General features: G+C 39.0%; 1 long non-coding RNA gene across 3 annotated transcripts in view; it reads right to left on the reverse strand.

The window, feature by feature from the left end:
- Nucleotides 1-21,123, reverse strand: part of LOC122558431 — a 357,678-nt gene that overhangs the window by 186,619 nt on the left and 149,936 nt on the right. For all 3 annotated transcript variants that reach the window (XR_006314136.1, XR_006314130.1, XR_006314135.1), the window contains exon 3: nucleotides 3,850-3,917. This is a non-coding gene — a long non-coding RNA (uncharacterized LOC122558431). The remainder of the gene's footprint in view (nucleotides 1-3,849; nucleotides 3,918-21,123) is intronic.

Raw genomic sequence — 21,123 nt, forward strand, 5'->3', positions numbered from 1 at the left:
AGCTTCTCTTCATAGCTGAAATATTCCATCCCAGGCAACATCCTGGTGAATTTCCTTTGCCTCTCCTCCCAGGGAGTGAGATGTGAGCTATTCATCCCAGTATAACCTCTCAATTTGCTAATTTCCAGTAAAAATAAGCCTGTACTATTCAATCACTCCTTAACACTCTCACCCCAGAAATCAATCTAGTGAAACCATTTTGCACTCATTCAAATATTATCTTCCTTCAGTGAGGAACCCAAAACTATACACAGTGTTTCATGTGTGGTCCTAGTGTTGAATCCTGAATATGCTATCGATCATGTCAAAGCTCTGAGGTGTTTCCACCAAAGACACCTTAGGCCCATCATGAGAATCCAGTGACAGATCAAACACAGTGAAGAACTTTATTGGTGCTCCAATCAACAGCATGGAAGCCATCCTCCAGCAAACCCAACAGGTCATGGAAGAGCCCCAGGCAAATATTCTATGGGGAAATTATCTCTTGGCAAACTTCAATAATGTGATGGGAACAAACTATACAAAGACAGATTTTTTCTTAAAAGCCTTACAAACTTATGCATTGGGAAAATAGTGTAGCCTGTATCTGGCCTTCCTCTGGGCATGTTATATATTGTGAGTTTGGTGTAGATTGTCCTTGGGGAATGAAGCATGCTGAACCAAATTTCTGTGCTTACCTCCACAAGGGCCAATCAGCTTTACAATACCCTTAAGTACTAACATTATCAAGAACTGTCAGTTTTGTGGAAACCTATGCCCATCTCACATTATACTCTTCTGTCATGAGGGGATGCACAGAAGATGATGAAATCACTTATAGGTTGATCACAATGTAATACCAAGAAGATTGTTATCATGAGTGGTCTCACCAAAGCTGTCTTGTACTTTAATAAATGCAACATTTTCTCCCTCGTCTATTCCATACTCCTTACATTAAAAACTTATGTACTAGATCATAGAAAACTCACAGCATGGAAGCAGGCCATTTGGCTTATCAAGTTCACACTGACCCTCTGAATAACATCCTACCTAGACCCACCCATCTCTGTGACCCATGGCTAATGTACCTAGCCTGTACATTCCTGGACACTATGGATAATTTAGCATGGCCAAGTCACCTACCCTCCTCATCTTTGGACTGTAGGAGGTAACCCACACAGACACAGAGAGAACATGTAAACTCAATACAGACAGTCGTCCCAGGCTAAAATTTAACCCACGTGCCTGGCACTGTCAGGCAACAGTGCTAACCACTGAGCCACTAACTATGTGCTTTCCAATTGTTCCCTGGATTTACTTTATCTTTCTGTAATGCCACTCAATCTCTCTGGTCCAGAAATGAAATAATTAGTCTATCATTCTTGCAGATAGTAAATGGCTCCTAGATGATTAAAATAATTATGCAAAAACTAATAGTCTCATCATCACCAAGGTTGTAGATGCTCTTTTGCTCTGGCCACACCAGGACAGTATTATCTGCTTGTACTTCCAGTAATCTGCTCTACCATAAATTTTCATAATGAATGTTAAGGTTCAAAACCTAACAGTCATGCCACAACAAACCCTGTTCCAACAAATGTTGGAACATTTCTTCTCCAGTGTCAGTGACAAACAAAAATCGTAAATATTTAAAGTTTAAAAATTAAAAAATTTGATTTCTGGCAGTTTATGTAATTCAACAAGTTTCTAATTCTTTTAATACTGGAGCTCTTTATTTACTTTGCCACTGAATTATCAGAAATAAAGCAAACTAATTAAGGCATGAATAACCACAGTAAACTGCTTTTTAAAAACTATCTATGGGCGAGGCTAGCATTTATTACCAATCGCTGGGAAAGATTTAAAAAGAACCTGAGAGGTAGCTTTTTCACACAGAGGGTTTTGCATGTATGGAACAAGCTGCCAGAAAAAGTGGTGGGGGCGAATGCAATTACAACATTTGAAAGGCATCCAGATGGGTATGTGAATCGGAAGGGTTTAGAGCGAGGTGGGCCAAATGCTAGCAACTGTTAAGGACCAGATTGGGAGGTCTGGTTTTTGCGGGTATATTGGACTGAAAGGTCTACTTCCATGCTGAATGACTTTGTGTCTCTTTGACTCTACTTGTCTGGAGGGTAGTTACAAGTCAACCATGTTGCCTACATGGACAGGCCAGATAAGGTCAGCATATTTCCTTCCCTAAAAATGATTAGTGACCTAGATGGGAAAATGGTGTCATGGTCATTGTTTGACTCTTAATTTCAGATGATCTTTTAAAACTGAATTCAAATTCCATCATCTGCCACAGTGGGATTCAAACCAGGGTACCCAGAACATTCCTTGGTATCTGGATTAACAGTCTAGTGATAATTCCACTATGCCTTCACATGCCCTGTTGGAAAACTGTGAGACGGCTTGGCAGACAAGCATATAGAAATATATTCAATCAGTAGGAAGGGAGCTGTTCCTAAAATCCCCTGTAGGGGGACTCCATAATTTCAGCTGGTTCTTCTGGGGAATTATATCCTCAACAGCAAAAAAAGAAAACTGGAGGATTAATTTAACACATTTACACAATGCTATATTAAATGATAGTGAGAGCATGTCAGTTATTCAATTCAATTGCAGATTTATGTATATTGAGAAGAGATTTATTAGAGGCATTCAAACATCATGAGGGGTCTGAATAAAGTAAATATGGATAAAATGTTCGCACGGGTGAAAGGATTGAAAACTGAAGGGCATTGATTTAAGATGATTGGCAAAAGAAGAAATCACAACATGAAGCAAATAGTTTTTGACACACAAATTCATTAGGATCTGGAATGAACTGCATTGATTCTAACCTCAGAGAACTGTGTATATGGAGGTTACACATTCTCTCCGGGTCTGTGCCAGGTGCTCCAGTTTCCTCCCAAAGACCAAAGACCACGTTAGGTGGACTGGCCATGCTAAATTGCCCATAGTATCCAGGGATGTGTAGGCTAGATGGATGTAGCCATGGTGAATGCAGGGTCACAGGAATGGGAGTGGGGAGACAGGGGATAAGTGGGATGCTCTTCAGAGGGTCAGGGTGGCCTTGATGGGCTGAATGGCCTGTATCTGCACTGTAGAGATTCTATGATTTTCTGAAGTGTGAAATATAAACAAAATTAGATTTTTTGAAAGAAATTGTGCTCCATACTTTAACCAATTGCCATCACTCTGTTCAAAGTCACACTTCTTTGCAAATTTAAGCTTTGTTTTTGATTGTTCAAATCATGGTAATAAACAATTAAGATCTAAGCTGCATGCTAAAGCTTTTGAATTAGCACTGTATTCATTTGGCACCTGTTTTCAGATATTTTTAAGTCAACCCATTCCATATATCGCTACCATTCCCACTTTTCCACAAGAGCACACAGCACCTGATTTCACTCTTTCACAAAATTGTACCCATTATCTTTAAGGGTTCAAATTGCTATGCAATGACACTTTTTAAAAAGTACAATCACATGGACCTCAAGTGAAATCAGAATTAGATTTGGCTACAAAGTTTTGCTTGTTTCAATAAGCTTCTATACACTGGGATGAGGTATCCAGTGGACTGTTAGAATTGATTTGCAGAATGAGTAATTAACAAAATATAATTCTTGTAATGCCTCATATGCAGCATAACTCCTTGCTAACAGAGCATACAATCTAGGTTGACACTCCAATGCAGTAATAACGGAGAGGGAGACTGTCAAGGCTGCTGTCTTTCAGATGAGACTTTCAATCCTACCCTATCAGGTGGGAGTAAAATGTCTCATGGCATTGTTGTTGAGCAGCAGCAAGGGAATTCTTCCTAATTCTTGTTTAATATATCGTCAAAACATTAAAACAAATTACCTGGTCATCACCAACATGCCTTATTAAGAACTGAAGATGGTGGAAATACATAGCAGGTCTGGCAGAATCTGTGGAGAAAAAAACATACTATTCAAGTTTAATGACCTACATCAGAATGACTTCTCATTTTAGCTCAGATCTTCCAGCATCCACAGGATTTTGCTTTCACATTATAACCTTGTTGCTTGTAGGACAACTAAATTGCTTGCAAGTTTGTTGTCATATTTCCCATTACTAAAGCAATTACACTTTAAAAGTGTTAGTTAGGCTGGAAGAGTTGTGAAACATTATGTAACAGCAAGCTATTTCTTCCCTCTGATTGAAAATATTCAAACTGCCATCCAATCAACCTAATTTGACAGTCCAAAATGCATCTGGGGCAGGTGGAACTTGAACCTGGGTCTTCTGACTTTGAGATAGGGGCACTATCACAATGCAACCAGAGCTCTCCACAGAGAGTTTAAAATAACACCAAAGCTCCTTTATGCACATAGGTTATTGTAGCAACTATCCAATATTTACACTTTCATTGGAAGGCTATTGCCGAAGTAAATCTCACAAAAAGTCAAAGCTTTAACTTTGTGTGATATCTATCTATTCTGCATCATCAATAATGTCATTAGTTTCATCCATTAGTTTTACATGAAATCCTGGGAAGGCAGGTTCAGAAAATTGATTTCCAATTAACCAATCTAAAACAATTAATTGGTTAATTGCTGTTGTACATCTTAGAATTTCTGGAAAATTATCTGAAACATCTTACTTTGTTAACTCAGGCAGCATGCTGTATATAAAAATAAATGAATAAGAACAAAATCTGAAAAATAATGCTTTATAAAGGTAAGGGGATAAGGCTTAAATCACAAAATGCCACCATTCATTTTCTGTCAAATTCCCATTGTCATAATATTACTGTGATCATTCATTGAAAGTGATGAAAAATTGATATATCTACATAATTGGATCATCGTGTAATCTTTTCTATAATTCACATTTATCAGCTACACATTCTGCCATTGCCATAAAAGTAAGGCAACCTCATTCTTTTTTACTGAATCAAACTGGTATGCAAAGGAGAATGGGCTGAAGCACTGCATTAGACAATTGTCTGGGTGTGTTGATAGATGTAAAAATCCCTGCCTCAAGCACTGACCACAGTAATTCTTTTTTAAGATTTAGATATGCCCCTGCACACCTAATAGTGCAAAGACCTAGATGTGCTATGAAAGCATTCAGTTGTGATACTGCAATGTATTAGTGCAAATAGTATATACCAGACTGTGCTATGCATTCAAGTCATCAATTTTTTTTCTTGAAATATAATAGCCAAGAGACTATCTATTGTGTTTTTCCTGCAGCAGATCAGAATTTTAGCATGCTACTCCAAAATTCAAACAAATAAATGGCTTTGCCATAGGGCAAAGGTTTTTTTATGCACTTGAAGTAATATTTGCTGTCACTGCCAGTTATAATTTTTATAAATATTATTAAGATACTTTAGCACCTTCTGTACAAATAACAATGTTGCTTTCAAAACTTTACAAAGGAATACTGTGACTGTGTCATTCCACTTAAATATTTCAAAAGGAGACGATAAACAGAATATCCAAAATATTGAGCCTTATTGAAAATTAGTACATTAATATGTTGCACAAATTGCTTCTTAATTTATACTTAATTTTGTGTTCCTTTTCTTTGTGCAATACATCCATAAGACTGTATGAATAAACAAAACATTTGACAGATACATTAATCAAGTACTACTAACCATTAAAAATAGACTCCTCTGGGAGTATTTAATGTAATATTATTGAAGTACTTTTGTTATCATGCTATTTTAAGAAGTATATATTCACAACAAATTAACTTAAAAACATAATTTTGAGTATATTAAACAAAAGAGTTTTTCAAATACTAACACAACAATACAAAATGTTTCTTTAAGTTCAGAAGTACCAATTATCAGGTCTTTGAAAATTACCAATGGAAGCGTGGCAATATTTCCACTCAAGTGGAGAAAGGTGAGGGAGTTAATAACAATTTTTCTTCTAATATTGAGGCATTTTGACAGAATAAATAGATCATCTTCCCTGGTTGACTAGTGTGGATAAAGGAACATAAATTTAAAATTATCATTAAACATTAGGAGAAATTTTGATGCAGATCCTCGACAGAAAGACTTGTTGGAGGAGTGGGCTTTGGGGGCATTTAAGAGGGAGAGACCATTGCATTTTAAAAAAAAAACAATATTTTGGATACGATCAGTGAAAGACTGAAGGGAAATGGGGCAATAGGATTAGTTTTTAAATTCTGTAGCAAAGTGCAAAGAAAGACAATGGACCAAATGACATTTTTTCTGGTAAATTTCACGACTCCATAATATTGAGTAATGAGGATACCCTGAATAATTTCTTTGTATCACTCTCACATAGGGAGCCACTGACCCTTCCTAGAAGTAAAGATTAATTTTTCAAGAAATGAACGGAAACCTAAAAAATCATACTAATTATGGATAAGGAAGTGATGGAAATGCTAAAGATGTGAAAGAAGTTACATCCCAAGGCTGGATGCTTTGCACACAAGGGTACTCAATGGAAAGACCAATAAAAGTAGTCAGACTCTGACAGAAACCTTCAGGGAATAGTTATAATAGTGAGCAACATGTAAGGCTCAAACAGAAGAGAACATAATACAGGTAGACAACCCTTTATGCGAAATCCCGAAATCTGAAAAGCTTTGAAATCTGAAGGGTTTTCTCATGATGTTTTTGTCTCATTAACAAGGTTGTTTGGCATGCAAACAGTTAACTCAATTCCACACACACTAGATACATGTCACTCAAATGGAACGTGGGGGAGGGGGGTGTGGCCCAGCACTGGCAAGCCTCAGTTCTGTCTCAGGGGCCATAGTACTCACTGTGAGTCTGCTGTTCGGTAAGAGTTTTTAAAAAATTTCACCGTCAAACTGTCACTCATTCCGAATCCAAAAAATTTTGAAAACTGAAAACCAGCTGGTCCTGATCATTTCAGATAAAGGATTGTGTACCTGTATTTTCAGCGTTTTATGGAGGGTTTCTCTCTGAGAGTTCTAATGGGTTTTGGTGTGCTATTCTCTGCTGATCACCTCATTAAGTATGCCTCCATGGCATTGCTGTTGTGTTATCTTGGCTCAACAGCAGGTGTACTTGCTGGGATTTCTACTGCCAGCCCGATGTTTAAACCCAGCTTTACACTTGGTCAATTGCTGCAAGTTTGGAAGTGCCACAGTTGCCGTGTGGGAAGAAATGCCTCAGAGGTGGTCAACAGGGACGAGTTGGCACCTCAATTTGATGACAGGGAATAAAAACCCTAACACTGAGATAAACTATTTCCTAACTGTTCTGATCAACTTGCTTTGTCCAGGAGAACAGCTTGGTGTCTTGTGAACAGCCTCAAAATATGTTCCAATCTATGGATATTTCATAAGTTAAAAAGCAACTCAATTCTTGATCTTCTGAACCAAAAGCAATGTTTGTTATCAACATTCCTGGTTGTAAAATCTCACAATTCGGACTCACATTATCACGTGAGGTTTGCTACCAGTCAGCTGCTCTCTATGCATACTGTGAAAGAATCATGACTGCTCTTTGTGGTGATGCAGTGACAGCAAGGAAGATTAATTATCAATGCTGTGTTACTCTCCCAGCACCAGCATTGAGCGTGCACCCTTGACATGCACAACCATCCACCCCTATTTCACAACTTATTTGCCCTTGTCTCCTGCAGGCATCAGCAGTATCTGCATGACCTCCACCACGAAGACAGCAGCCCTTCAGGATATCATTTTCTCCTTCACATCTGAAGAAGAAGCCACAGTTCCCACAGAGGAGGCACTGGCAAGGCTGCTTCCTACACCCTCCACCAGCTCAGATACTGACACCTTGGTGAGTACATTAGGAAGATTAGCATTGGAAGCACATTTCGGTAAGCACATCACAAGGACATTGCTGAGCTGGCTAAGAACATGCAATGTCAACAGCACTCAGAGGACTGCCAGAGAATAGGCACCTGCTCAGCCAAAGCAGGAGGGGACCCCATGGTGTCAGCCATTAATAACTTGATTCAAATGCACAAACAGACATGGGAGAAACAGGTAAGATTGTTGGAGGCATTCAGACACTACATGAGGTGTCCACCAATATCATCTGTATTGTGCTGCCTCTGGCATGTGAGCATCTGTCTGCCTTCATGGACAGGTTGGTGGCTGCCAGAGACACTTAGGTCCAGCATGTTCAGATGTGCTAGAGAAGAGCTCACAGCTGGACTCAATCGTTCTGGGTGACAGGAGGACAAGGGACCATGATTTGACCTCACTCCAGGTGACCCTTCCTCACTAGGAGACAGTGTGGTGCAAGTAGGCATTCAGCAGGAGCAACAACCACAAACAATGCACTCAGAAGCCTTCCCTCAGTTCATCCAAGAGGTGCGTGGTCTCTCCACCCTGCCAGCAATCTGTAACCCTATGCAAGTTCAAACTGAAGAGGGGGAACCAGCATACCTGGTGCCTCAAGCCATAAATGTATTCAAATATCCAAAACTCTGAAGCCAACAGATTCTATTATAGTGGCAGGCTCCCTCCACCCCAGTTGAAGACTAAGCAACTGCACCTAAGGGTAGAGGGAAGAATTAATATCTTATCAGGGTGCATAGGTGGGATGGGTGAAACTTCCCATAAAACTTAATCGTAAATATACAATCACATTTGTAAATATATGTTCACTTTACAAATCTTACTGTATGAGTGACTGTGAATTGTCCAGTAATAACATTAGCTAGGCAATACTCCATAATAACTGGGGGCATTAGATCATAATAATATCCCCTGGTTATTGACCTCTCTGCTTAGGGAAATTGGTCCTTCTCATCCACTCTAGTTTTCTCATAATTTTATAAATTTCCCTTTCTCTGTTCCAGCAAAATGCAAAAACCCTTCACATTTACTCTTTCATTATGTTTTAACCATCAATAATTCACACGTCTCCTTTTCTATAATGTGCTATACTTATTGCAATGCTGACACCAGTATACAGATATCCCATTGGTCCTCCACAGTTTCTTTCTCAGGGGCGATACCAAAGGCTCAAAACTGAAGTCCAGTTGAGATGATCTTGGTGTGTCTTTCACACTCCAAAGACAGCTTTCAACAGGTGCCCCCAGAACCTCTTCCTCCTCACATCAATGTTAACTCTCTCTATTTGTGAAGCAGAACCTACCAAAATGGTCAAGGGTATACAGCAGTCAGTGCAGCCTCAGTGTGCACATCCTCCTTTGAGGAACCTTGGCCTGATTTCACATTGTCTTCATTGCAATCTACAAAGGGTCTGTGGGAGATGAAAGACTTGCAAAACATGATAGCTCATATATTGATGTGTACTAATTCTACATGAGTAATTGCGTTAAGTGAATTGTTGGGAAGTGGTAATGTAGCGGTATTGTCACTGGATTAGTAATCTAGTCACCCAGGTAGATGGTGAAACGTTAATGCAATTTAAAAAATGTAGAATTAAAAAGTCGAATGATGGTCATGAAACCGTTATCGATTATCAAAAAGATCCATCTGGTTCACTAATGTCCTCTACAGAAGGAAAGAAAAACTGTTGTCCCTGACTCCAGACAAACAATGTGGTTGATTCTTAACTGCCCTCTGAAATGGCCTAAAACATCATTCAGTTGTATTAAGCGCTAGAACATCTGAAAAAAATGAAACCATACTGACCACCTGGCATCAATTAAGGCACCAGATATGATAACAGCAAACACAGCCCTGTCAACCCTGCAAAGTCCTCCTCACTAACATCGGGTGGAGTGGGTGAGCTGACGACGTTGGGACAGATGTCTCGCAGGCCAGTCAAGTAACAGTCAACAGATGTCATCATATTCATGAATCATTCTGACACCCTAAGTCCCAAACAATACCATTATAATCCCTTGGTATGTCCTGTCCCACCGGCAGAATAGACCGAGTAGAAGTGGTGCTACAGTACCATACAGTTGCGAAGGAATTGTCCTGGGAATTCCTTATCTTTGACTCCATATCTCAAGTAGTCAACTGGCATCGACTTAAACATTGGTAAGGAAATCACCCACTGATTATCACATACTGCCCTCCTCATTTGATGAATTAGTGCACCTCCATGTTAACACTACTTAGGAGAAGCACTGAGACTGGCACGACTGCAGAATGTACTCTGGCTAGGAGATTTCAATTCCCACCCTCAAAAGTGCTTCAGCAGCACCACTATTGACTCAGCTGGTCAATTTTAAAGGAATATAGCTACTAAACTGGGTCTGCAGCAGACAGTGAGAGAAACAGTAAGAGCGGAAAATATATTTGATCTCATGGTCATCAATTTGCGAGTTGCAGAAGCATCTATCCATGACAATATTGGCAAGAGTGACTACCACACAGTCCTTGTGAAGATTAAGTCTTGCCTTCATGCTGAAAGGCTATTGGGCCCATTAACATTTCAGCAATAGTACTGAAGATCTTGCCAAACCCCTAGTCAAGCTGTACCATTGCAGGTACAATACTGGTATTTGCCTAGGTATGTCCTGTACACAAAAAAGCAGCTCAAATCCAATTCAACCAATTATTGCCACATCAGTCTCCTCTTGAACATCAGTAAAGTGATGAAATTGGTCATCAACAGTGCTATCAAGCTGCAATAGCCTGCTCACTGAAGCTTAGTTAGTGTTCAATCAGGGTCACTCAGCTCCGGACCTCATTACAGCCTTTTAGCAAATATAATCAAAAGAACTGAATTCCAGGTGGGAGTGGACTGCCTTTGATGCCAAAGATGCATTTGAACAAGTGTAGCAACAAAGCTTCTTAGCAAAGCTAGGGTCAAAGGGAATCGGGGGCAAACTTGCCAGAATTTGGAGTCATAACTGACACAAAAAATTATGGTTATGGTTGTTGGAAATCAGCTATCTCAGCTCTGGGACATCACTGCAGGAATTCCTCAGGGCAATGTCCTTGGCCCAAACATCTTCAGCTGCTTCAATGACCTTCCTTCCATCACAAGGACAAAAATGGGCATATTTCCTGATGATTGCACAGTGTTCAATTGTGACTCCTCAGACAGTGCAGCAGTCCATGTGCAAATGCAGCAAGAATTGGACAATATCCAGGCTTGAACTGATGACAGGCAAGTAGCACTCATACTGCAACTGTGTCAGTCAATTGCCAATTCCAACAAGAAAGAACCTAAGCATTGCACCTTTACATTCAATGACACTGCTGACACTGAATCCCTCACGAGTAACATCCTGAGGGCTACAAATGGCTAGAGTATGAACTGGGTAAAAACAATGACTGCAGATGCTGGAAACCAGATTCTGGATTAGAGTGGTGCTGGAAAAGCACAGCAGTTCAGGCAGCATCCGAGGAGCAGGAAAATCGACATTTTGGGCAAAAGCCCTTCACTAGAATATGAACTGGACTAGCAATATAAATATAGTGGTTACAAAAGCAGGAATCTTGCAACTCCTGACTCCCCAAAGCCTGTCCAACATCTACTAAGCATAAGTCAAGAGTGTGATTAAATACTCCCATTGGTCTGGATGCGTGCAGCGCCAACAACACTCAAGAATCCTAACAGCGTCCAGAATAAAGCAACCTCCTTGATAGCATCTCATCCACAAACATTCAATCTGTGGTAGCAATGTGTACATCAACAACATGCACTGAAAAAATTCACCAAGTCTCCTAGGACACCACCTTCCAATTAATGACCACTAGGAAGATAGCGGAAGCAGGTATGTACAAACACCACCACCTGCAGGTTTCCGTTCAAGCCACTCTCTGTCCTGACTTGGAAATATATTACCATTCTTCGGTGTCACTGGGTCAAAGTCCTGGAACCCCTTTCCAAATTACTTTGTGGATGTACCTATACCATATGGTCTGCAGTGCTTAAAGATGGAAGTTCACCAACTTTTCAAAAGCATCTAGTATTGGGCAATAAATGCTGGACTAGTCAGTGACTCCCACATCCCATGAACAAATATAAAAAAGTGACGGTGCATAATCTAATGCTGTCACCAGCACACATCCACCACTCCATTGTTAGTAGCCAATACATTTGCCACCTTATCAATCTCAAGTGCCTTCTCCTCCATTGGTCACACGCGAAGCTCTACCTCCAGTTCTCTGCCCCTTCCTGGAGTCATTGGTTCTCTTCTATAATGAGAAAAAGCAGTGAGCTGTGAGCATGAGAAGGAAAATGAGTGGTGATGATGAAATGAGAACATTCATCAGACTCAGAAGCATTTGGCCGTTTGAGTCTGCTCTGCCATTCAATAGGATTGTGGTTGATGCAATTGTGGCCTCAACACCACTCTTCTGTCTGGTCCCCATGACCCTCAACTGTTTTGCTTATCAAAACTCTATCTATCTGAATAAATTCAATTACCCATCCTCCACCACTTTCTGCGGAAGATAATTGAACAGAATAACTGTCCTCAGAGAAATTATTTCTCCTCATCTCCATCTTACAAGGGAGACCTCTTATTCTTAAACCCCGCCTACTAGTTCTATTCACTCCCCACCTGAACAAACATCTATCCTGTATCCTTCCTATCAAGCCCCCTAAGGATTTTATATGTTTCTACTGCTGTTTTCAAAGTAATTAATTCCACATTTCCTACGTTATAATCCATCTGGCAATTTTTTTTTTAACCTATTCCCTTAACTTATCTGTATCAGTGAGTTTTGAGAAGATTTGTAGCTCAGGTTGAGGTTCTGGATGTAGGTTTGCTCGCTGAGCTGGAACGTTAGTTTTCAGATGTTTCAGACCTTCCAGCTCAGTGAGCAAACTTACATCCAGAACCTATCTGTATCCTTTATAACTCTTTACCTCCTCATGATAACTTACTTTTCTATTTAGCTTGGTGTCATTGGCAAATTTAGCAACAATATATTCAGTCCCTTCATCCAAGTCAATTATGTCGACTGTAAATAGTTCAGGTCTCAGCTCTGATCCCCATCGGGAACTCTGCTCGTCACAACTTGCCAAATTGAAAAGCATCATATTCTCTGCTTCCTGTTAGCCACCAATCCTATACATTTATGCTACTTTGTTCCCCCCTTTAGCAGTTTTGGTAAGCTTAAGTTTAAATAAATCCTCAGGTCCAGATAAGATTTATGATGTGGGAAAAAAGGGTTGAGATTGGGAAGCTTTTTGAAAAATTCTGAGGAACACTTGGACAGGCAAGACTTAATCAAGAAGGGTCAAACATGGCTTTGTCAGGGGGAGATGATGTCTAAGAAATTTCACTGAATGTTTTGGGGAGGTGACTAGGTATGCAGATAAAGGTACTGCATTGATGGGAGTCCTTATGGACTTTAAACGAGGTGTCATATGGGACACTGGTCATGAAGCTAAATGGCCATGGGATCCTGAGCAATTTAGGAAATTGGAGCCAAGATTAGTTTTGTGGCAGGAAGTAGAGGGTGATGGTCAAAGTTTGCTTTTGTGATGGGAGCCTTTGTTCAGTCGTGTACCTTAGGATTCGGTGCTGGGTCCCTTGCTGCTTTTTAGCATACATTAATGATTTAGGCATCAGCGTAGGAGATTTTATCAGCGCATTCACAGACGCACAATCATTGTTGCCTATGGTAGTGAGAAGGAAATCTTAGACGACAACAAGATATCGATGCGTTGGTCAGGTGGGCAGATGGAGTTTAATCCTGAGAAGTGTGAGCTGATGTACTTTGGGGAGGACGAGCAATGTAAAGCAGTGCATGATGAAAGGTAGGACCTGAGGTAGTACTGAGAATCAGCAGGACCTTGGTGTACATATACAAATATTTTTGAAGGCATCAGGGTGAAGTTGCATAGGGTGATTAAGAGGTCATATGGGATACTTGCTTTTATTAGACGAGGCACTGAATACATGAGCTGGAGGTTATGATGGAGCTGTATCAGGCATTGGTTAGGTCACAGCTGGAGTGGTGAAAGAGGCAGGAACAATTACATTTAAAAAGTATTTTTTGAACTCCTAAAATCCATAATATACAAGGCTATACAGACTAAGTGCTGGGAAAATGATTAGACAGATAGGTGCCTGAGACTGGCATGCAGACAATGGGCCAAAGGCCTCATTCTGTGCTGTAATACTACATGACTCCGTGAAGCATATACTATGAGCTCTTAACTTGTGTAATAATTTTTCATGTGACACTTAATCAAATTGTTTTTCAGAAATATTAACATATTCTATCTACAGATGCCTCTGAACATACCTTGCTTGTTACTTTCTAAAAGAAATCCAATCAGCTAAACATAATTTCCCTTTCAGAAAAACATGTTGTGTCTGCCTGATCCAATTATGACTTTCTGAATTTATTCGTTAATGTATCCCAGCAATTTTCCTTTGACAGATGTTAAGCTTACCAGCCTATTGTTTCCTGCTTTCTGTTTCTCTCCTCTCTTGAATAATGATGTTACATTTGCTGTTTTCAAATCTGCTGGGTCCCTTGTAGAATCTAAGCAATTTTGGAAGATTATAACCAATGCCTCTAATATCTATGCAGCCATTTCTTTCAGAACCTTAGTAAGGAAGCTACAGGTCTTGGGAATTTGGTTGAACAGTTTCCCAGTACATTTTCCTGTGGATGGTGATTGTTTTAAAGTTATGCCCTCCCTTCCATCACCTGATCTGCAATTACCTTTGGAAACATTCTAAGTGTTCCCTAGTGAAGACAGCGTGAAGACGATAACTCTGTAATTTTCTATATTTTGATTGTGGACTAAAATGGGAAAGGACAGTTTTAAAGCCAAAAATTGCGGAAGAAGTTGATGCACTTCTAAAAAGTAAGTAACTGCAATTATTGTAAGTTATGGTTACACTGCTGCTTTATTCCAGCAGTGGGGGTAGCCATTTGTAGACAGGTCAACAACAGGAAGAAATACATCTGGCAAAAGGTTGGTGATTGGTTTGTCGAGTTGTGACTAGTTTTGGATGACAAAGGCCATAAATCTGATAATAAATATCTGATTGGGCCCTAACTAGTGAACAGCTTGTGGGTTATGTAATACTGGCAGAAGCCTTTGGACTGCCATAAGGGCAGAAAGGGGTGTCTTTCTCTCCAGTAAAATCCCTCAAACCTAAAGAAAGCCTGTTTACTACCATCACCAATCACTGGAAGCTGTGGCATTTAACCAGTAACTAAGACATTTTTCAGCGAGACTACCAATTGCCCGTCTTCCTGAGAAAGTGGTGGTTGCAGGTACAAATACAACACTTAAAAGACATTTTGATAGATACATGAATAGGAAAGATTTGGAAGGATGTGGGACTAATTTAGTTTGGGATTATATTTGGCATGGACTGGTTGGACTGAAGGGTCTGTTTCTGTGCTGTATGACTTTATGACTCCTATGAAAAAGTGAAAAGAACCTGAGAAGAGAGTGAAAAATAGAAAATCTTAGCAAACAAAATGATTATCTCAGCAGACCCTATGGAATGGGGCCAATTAACTGCTTCCCCAGATTTTTCTTCCCTCCACTCATAACACCAGCGTTATTTTGTCTGTTAGTGTCTGCCTGTATATGTGTGTTTTTAAAAGTGGGTGAAGGATTCAACTGGTAGAATTATATATTGACAGTTGATAGTTGTTTATGTGTAGTTAGAATCTACTTGTTTGTAATAAATAGCAGTTAAATGTTAAATACACAAGTCTGCTCCATGTTTCCTTTTAGCCTGGGTCTAACAAAAAACAGGTAAATTGTGTACATTGCATACTTTGATCAAATTTTGAGACTGGGAATTGCAGAACATGATTTCCAGAAGGCCAACCCAGTGAGGCGTAACAACATATGAAATCCCTGTTCATTACTGAGGCCATTTCCTTGTCTTCCATTATTAATTCCCCAGATTCATAGTCTGGAGCCCAATCCTCACTTTAATTGCTTTCTGTCAATTTAAATACATGCAGAAATTCTTACAATCTGTATATGTATTACTAGCTAATGTTCTCTCATACTGTCCTTTTTTTTGTCATTCTCTTCGGGTTCTTAAAATCTTCCCAATCTCCTGACATACCAGTAGTCTTCATAGATTTGTACAGTGTTTATTTCAATTTAATCCTATCCTTACTTTCTTTATTTAGTCATTTGCTGATGCAGTCAAGTTTGTACACTTGGTCCCTTCTGTCACATGCTGGTTACCATTTTTCAAATTACTATGTTGATCTATCATTTTGCTATTGCAGCACAATTTACCATATTTCCTCACAAAATATCCCTTCTCCACCCTCATTATTTGTTTTAAAATCCTCTCCACTGTCTTGGGTTATACAATTTACCAGTACTGTTCGGCTGAAGATCATTCAAATATTACAGCTCCCCCCCTTTCCTTAGTAATGGTACAAGTGCCCCATGAATTGAAACTCATTTCTCCCTTACCAGTTTTTGGGCCATACATTCTTTTCTCACATCTTATTTATCCTTTTCCATCTACTCCTGGCTCAGGTACTAATTCAGAGATCCAGTGGCTTTGGTTCTTAATTTAGCCCTCATCTGTTTATAATCCCCAAACAAATATTCTTTCGTGGCCCAACGTCATTGTTACCCATGTGTAAAAAGACAACTGAGTCCTCCCCTTCTCATTGCAAGTTCCCTCCAGCTCTGAGCAGATGCTTTGAAACCTGGAATCAGGCAGACAACACAGCTTTCTGCACACTTGCTCTTGGCTGCAGAAAATTATGTTTTTTCATCTGATTATATTTTCACTTGTGCTACTACATGTCTATTTGCAAACCTACTTGAATGGCTTTCTGTACCATGTGCCATGGTCAATTCACACCTTGCAGACCCCACTTTCACCCAAGAACTTGCAAATGTATTGGCGAATTGCAAATGCTGAAGCTCCTCCACATTTTGATCCCATTGCCTGCCTCACTCAGTTCCTGACCACTGCACTGACCAAATCAGATGACCCAGTCCCAAGGAGTGTGCCTTTCTCCTGCACCCTGGGGCTTAAAATATACAGTTGAGGGGGGAGAGGGGCAAGGAAAGGGTGTGAAAGGCAATAGGATGAGAATGAGTGTCGGTATTGCCTGTTGAGATAAAGATTTGAAGTGGTGACTGGGGAGGAAGGAATGTATGAAACATGCTTGAGGGTCAGAGGAGTACAGAGGTGAGTGAGAGTGCTACCAATTCGGCCACAGTTGACACAGCAATCAAAATGATTAATTTATAGGAAGTTTTATTATGCTGTTAAAAACTCAAATATACCAGAATTCATTACACTACTGTTTTCTGCTATATTTAGTGAGTAACTGGTGGGTACACACCAAATGTCATATTGTTCACCTATTTTAATGCTGAATCCTAGTGAGCTATTTGCAGCGGAGCTTGGCAAGAAGCAGAGAAAACTGGAGAGCAACTTCTGGAAGACTGTATTTAACTGCATAATATGTGGATGCTGGAAGTTGCTGTTCAATTTACTCCATGAAAATGGTGATAACTTCACTATTAATTATTTCAAAATCTATGTCATTTAATTATACTCCCATTTTGAAGTATTACAGCACTCAACTTCTGAAACAAGTAGCAGAAGCATACTACATTATAGTTTTTAAAGGGAAACATATACTGAGATTCATTAGGAAATGATTGCATCTGGAACTCTATAAAATAACCTCCTTTATGCAGGAAAATTCAACAATTTTTAACATTTGAACATTTTTACAGAAAAAAAGCAGTAATAGTATGGGCTATTTAATGCAATGCAGGCTGCAATGCAAATGTTACGAATAGTGTTCAGGAATTTGTGAAAGTGCACTTATAAATTTGAAGGACTAAATGAGGGATACCTTGGTATGTCTTACAAGTTCTTTTGTAATATTGCTATTCACACATGAAACTGAAGAAGCCAATTACATTAATGATGTGCTAATATCCTTATGGCACTTTAAGCAGCAAACAATTCCATTCTTTTAATTGCACCTGAGACAGCAAATGGTTATGATAGTTCTCAATGAGCTGACATCTATGCTACCTAGTTAAGTGGATGCATTTTTCTTATAATTAGCCTGTTGGAATGTGATTTGCATTGCATACCATAGTAATTTCATCTATATTTTAAAAGCCTGAATTGGAAGCTGGCACATTTTCAAGTTTGATCCCATGTTCAATAAGAAAAGGTTTCTTCTGACCTCAACATACGTTCTTTCAACCAGTCATTGTTTAAAACATATTTTTAGAAGTTGGCAAATCTGTAATGTTCTGCTAAAATATCATATTCCAGAACCAAAGCCAATTTATGAGTAAATGTTTCCAAGAATTTTAACGCTATCATTTTATATAAAATTATTAACAGATTAATAATCCTGTAAACACATGGGATAAAATATCGTTGTGCTTTCTTCTTGCAGAAAGACAATGGGAAAACACCACCTGGACTCCATATTCTCATAAACTCTAGCATAATCAAAGTACTTCCTGGCTATCCATAGAACCTTTTTTGAAGAAAATGTTATTTTTAGTTTGACCATAAACCATGCAGCACATACAGACTAAACCACAATATTGTGCACCCAGATGTAGAAAGAAACAAGACAAAAATGACCATTGTGAAGGTTTTTTTTCTTGCTGATGACATCATGCTATCATTCCAATTACAATCAAAACCATAACAACCTTAACATGGAATCAATTAACATTATTTCAGTTAGTGTTTCAATCGATGATTAAAAAAAAAGTCCAAAATTTGAAACAGACACTGATGAGTTTGCCAAATTGAGGTTCACTGGATTTAGTCAATTAACTTTATCAGTAGCACTGTGTCAGCCACCAGCAGGCACCCTACGTAAACCATATTTAGCAGCACTCCTCCACCACACTGAAATTGCTGGAACAGTTGAAAACAAAATACTGATAATATTAACAGAACAGCTCATTACATGTGTTAAAAACAAAAATTTTGCATTACCATGAAACCCAATTTTAGTCATCAACCCAAGTGCCTTAGACTTGAATAGTTAATGTTGAGAAATCAGTTACTACAAACTGAACTGAATAATATTACAATTGTATCGAACTTTTTGTCCTCTTAGAGAAAATCTGAGAGTTGATTTATTATCTAGCCAATAAAGAGCATGGAAATGCACCTCACAAATCAATGGAAACTCACTTAATCTCACTACATTGACTGAACCTTTTACAGTAATACACTTTCAAAAGTGTTCATTCCATTTCGCCGACTAAAACGATCAGTCTCTGAATCATTTTTTTTGGTGAAATACGCAGTTTCAAGTTGGTTCACAAATTTAAGAAACAAAGTGCATGGAATCTTCATTAGATTAGTCATGGAATCATTTCCTGAATCAATATTTTGAATGCAACAGTCCCACTTTGGCTCAGCATTTACTGTAACTGACCATCCTACAATAGCTGTTTCAATATACTGTCAATCACGTAGATCTTGAACATCTACAATAGTAAATCAACTCACTATTAAATGTTTTACAGCATTAAATTTCAAAGATTTAAATAAACATTTAATTACATTTTATTACTTCCAAAAATTTGGAATATTGTATCTGTGGAATTCACTGAAAACTTGTGTTCTACAAACTAATCACAAAAGATATTTGCAACTTCACACTACAACACAGATATTATTGGTATTCCGATTCATTGATTATGATTTATTTTCCTCATGATAGAAGACCATCAATAAAGATATTTTTACCATAACCCTAAATATTGAATATAATCTCCAGTACAGCTGCAAACTCTTAATTATGACAGAAATAGCAGATCACAGTTGATAATCCCTCTTTCTCACCCGAGCTAATTGGAAAGAATATACCTCATGTACCAAAACAAAAAGCAAATCAGATGAATTGAGTGATGTTTTTAATAGCAGATCATAATTTAGTTAACATAAAGTTCACTGAAGAAATCAAAATTCCCTAAATAATAGTATTATCTTGAATGATGAATAATGTTCAAGTTGAATCTGTTGACTCAGTGCCTGAACAGATTGATGCAATAGCGTGGGGGTCCAATCCCCATTATTAAAGCTGGCATAAACTGCCCCACTTATGATCAATGGAGGTTGCTAGACTGTATATTGTACTTCCCTTGGACAGAGAACACAAAAGGAAGAGAAAGATAAGCACAGTAATTTTGGTTATAGGGTTCATAGCAAGGGGATATAGATTTTGGTTAAGGGGTTTAGAGGAAATTTGAAGGAAATTATTTTCTTTCAGATAGTGGTGGGAATCTGGAACTCACTGCCCAAAAGAATGGCAAAGGAGAAACTTATAACATTTAGAATAATGTCTTTGAAAGACACTTGAAGTGCCACATCTGGGAAGGCTAGGAAGTAATCTAACAAAACAAGGACAAATTTAAAGTTAAAAATGCCTGTTTTACATATCAGTCCAGTGAATGAGAATGGCATCTAAACTCAGATTTAAAAGTTTAGAACCAGGACAACCTGTGATAAGATACAGGGCCACACACAGATATGCTGAGGTGCATGGCAGACAATGACAGTACAGATGGAAGTTTGTACCTAAATGTATTATGGGCTGAGTGAAAAGAATATTACAAGGGGAGTTGATGGAGGATTTGAATGATGAGATGGGATGGGAAGACTGAATTGAAGGTAGAAATGGATGAGAGAAAGAATGAAGAAATGGAGACTCCAAGAAAAGCTATGGAAAGGACAGGGTTATGACCCAGCATCAAGATATGTGTCTTACTTGAGGCAAAGGCAGTTGAAGAAGTAGACAATCGAAGTATCAAAAGAGACAACAAATTCAAGGAGCTCACAGCAAGTTCCAGGTAGCTGAACATTGACATAGAACAGAAGGAGGCAGTTTGCTAGGTGTCATGGACCATGTGCCATTCCCAAGGTTATGTGGAGCTTGTTCAAGGAGCAACTATTGAGTGTCCTTGATAAGTATGTACCCGTCAGGCAGGGAGGAAAGGGTCGTGTGAGGGAGCCATGGTTTAATAAGGAATTGGAATCCCTTGTTAAATGGAAGAGGGCGGCCTATGTAAAGATGAGGCGTGAAGGTTCAATTGGGGCGATTGAGAGTTATAAGGTAGCCAGGAAGGACCTGAAGAGAGAGCTAAGAGCAGCAAGGAGGGGACATGAAAAGTCCTTAGTTGGTAGGATTAGGGAAAACCCTAAGGCTTTCTATAGGTATGACAGGAATAAAAGAATGACTAGGGTAGGAATAGGTCCAGTCAAGGATAGTAGTGAGAAGTTG

The sequence above is a fragment of the Chiloscyllium plagiosum genome, chromosome 17 (assembly GCF_004010195.1).
Source record: "Chiloscyllium plagiosum isolate BGI_BamShark_2017 chromosome 17, ASM401019v2, whole genome shotgun sequence".
NCBI classification, from domain to species: Eukaryota; Metazoa; Chordata; class Chondrichthyes; order Orectolobiformes; family Hemiscylliidae; genus Chiloscyllium; species Chiloscyllium plagiosum.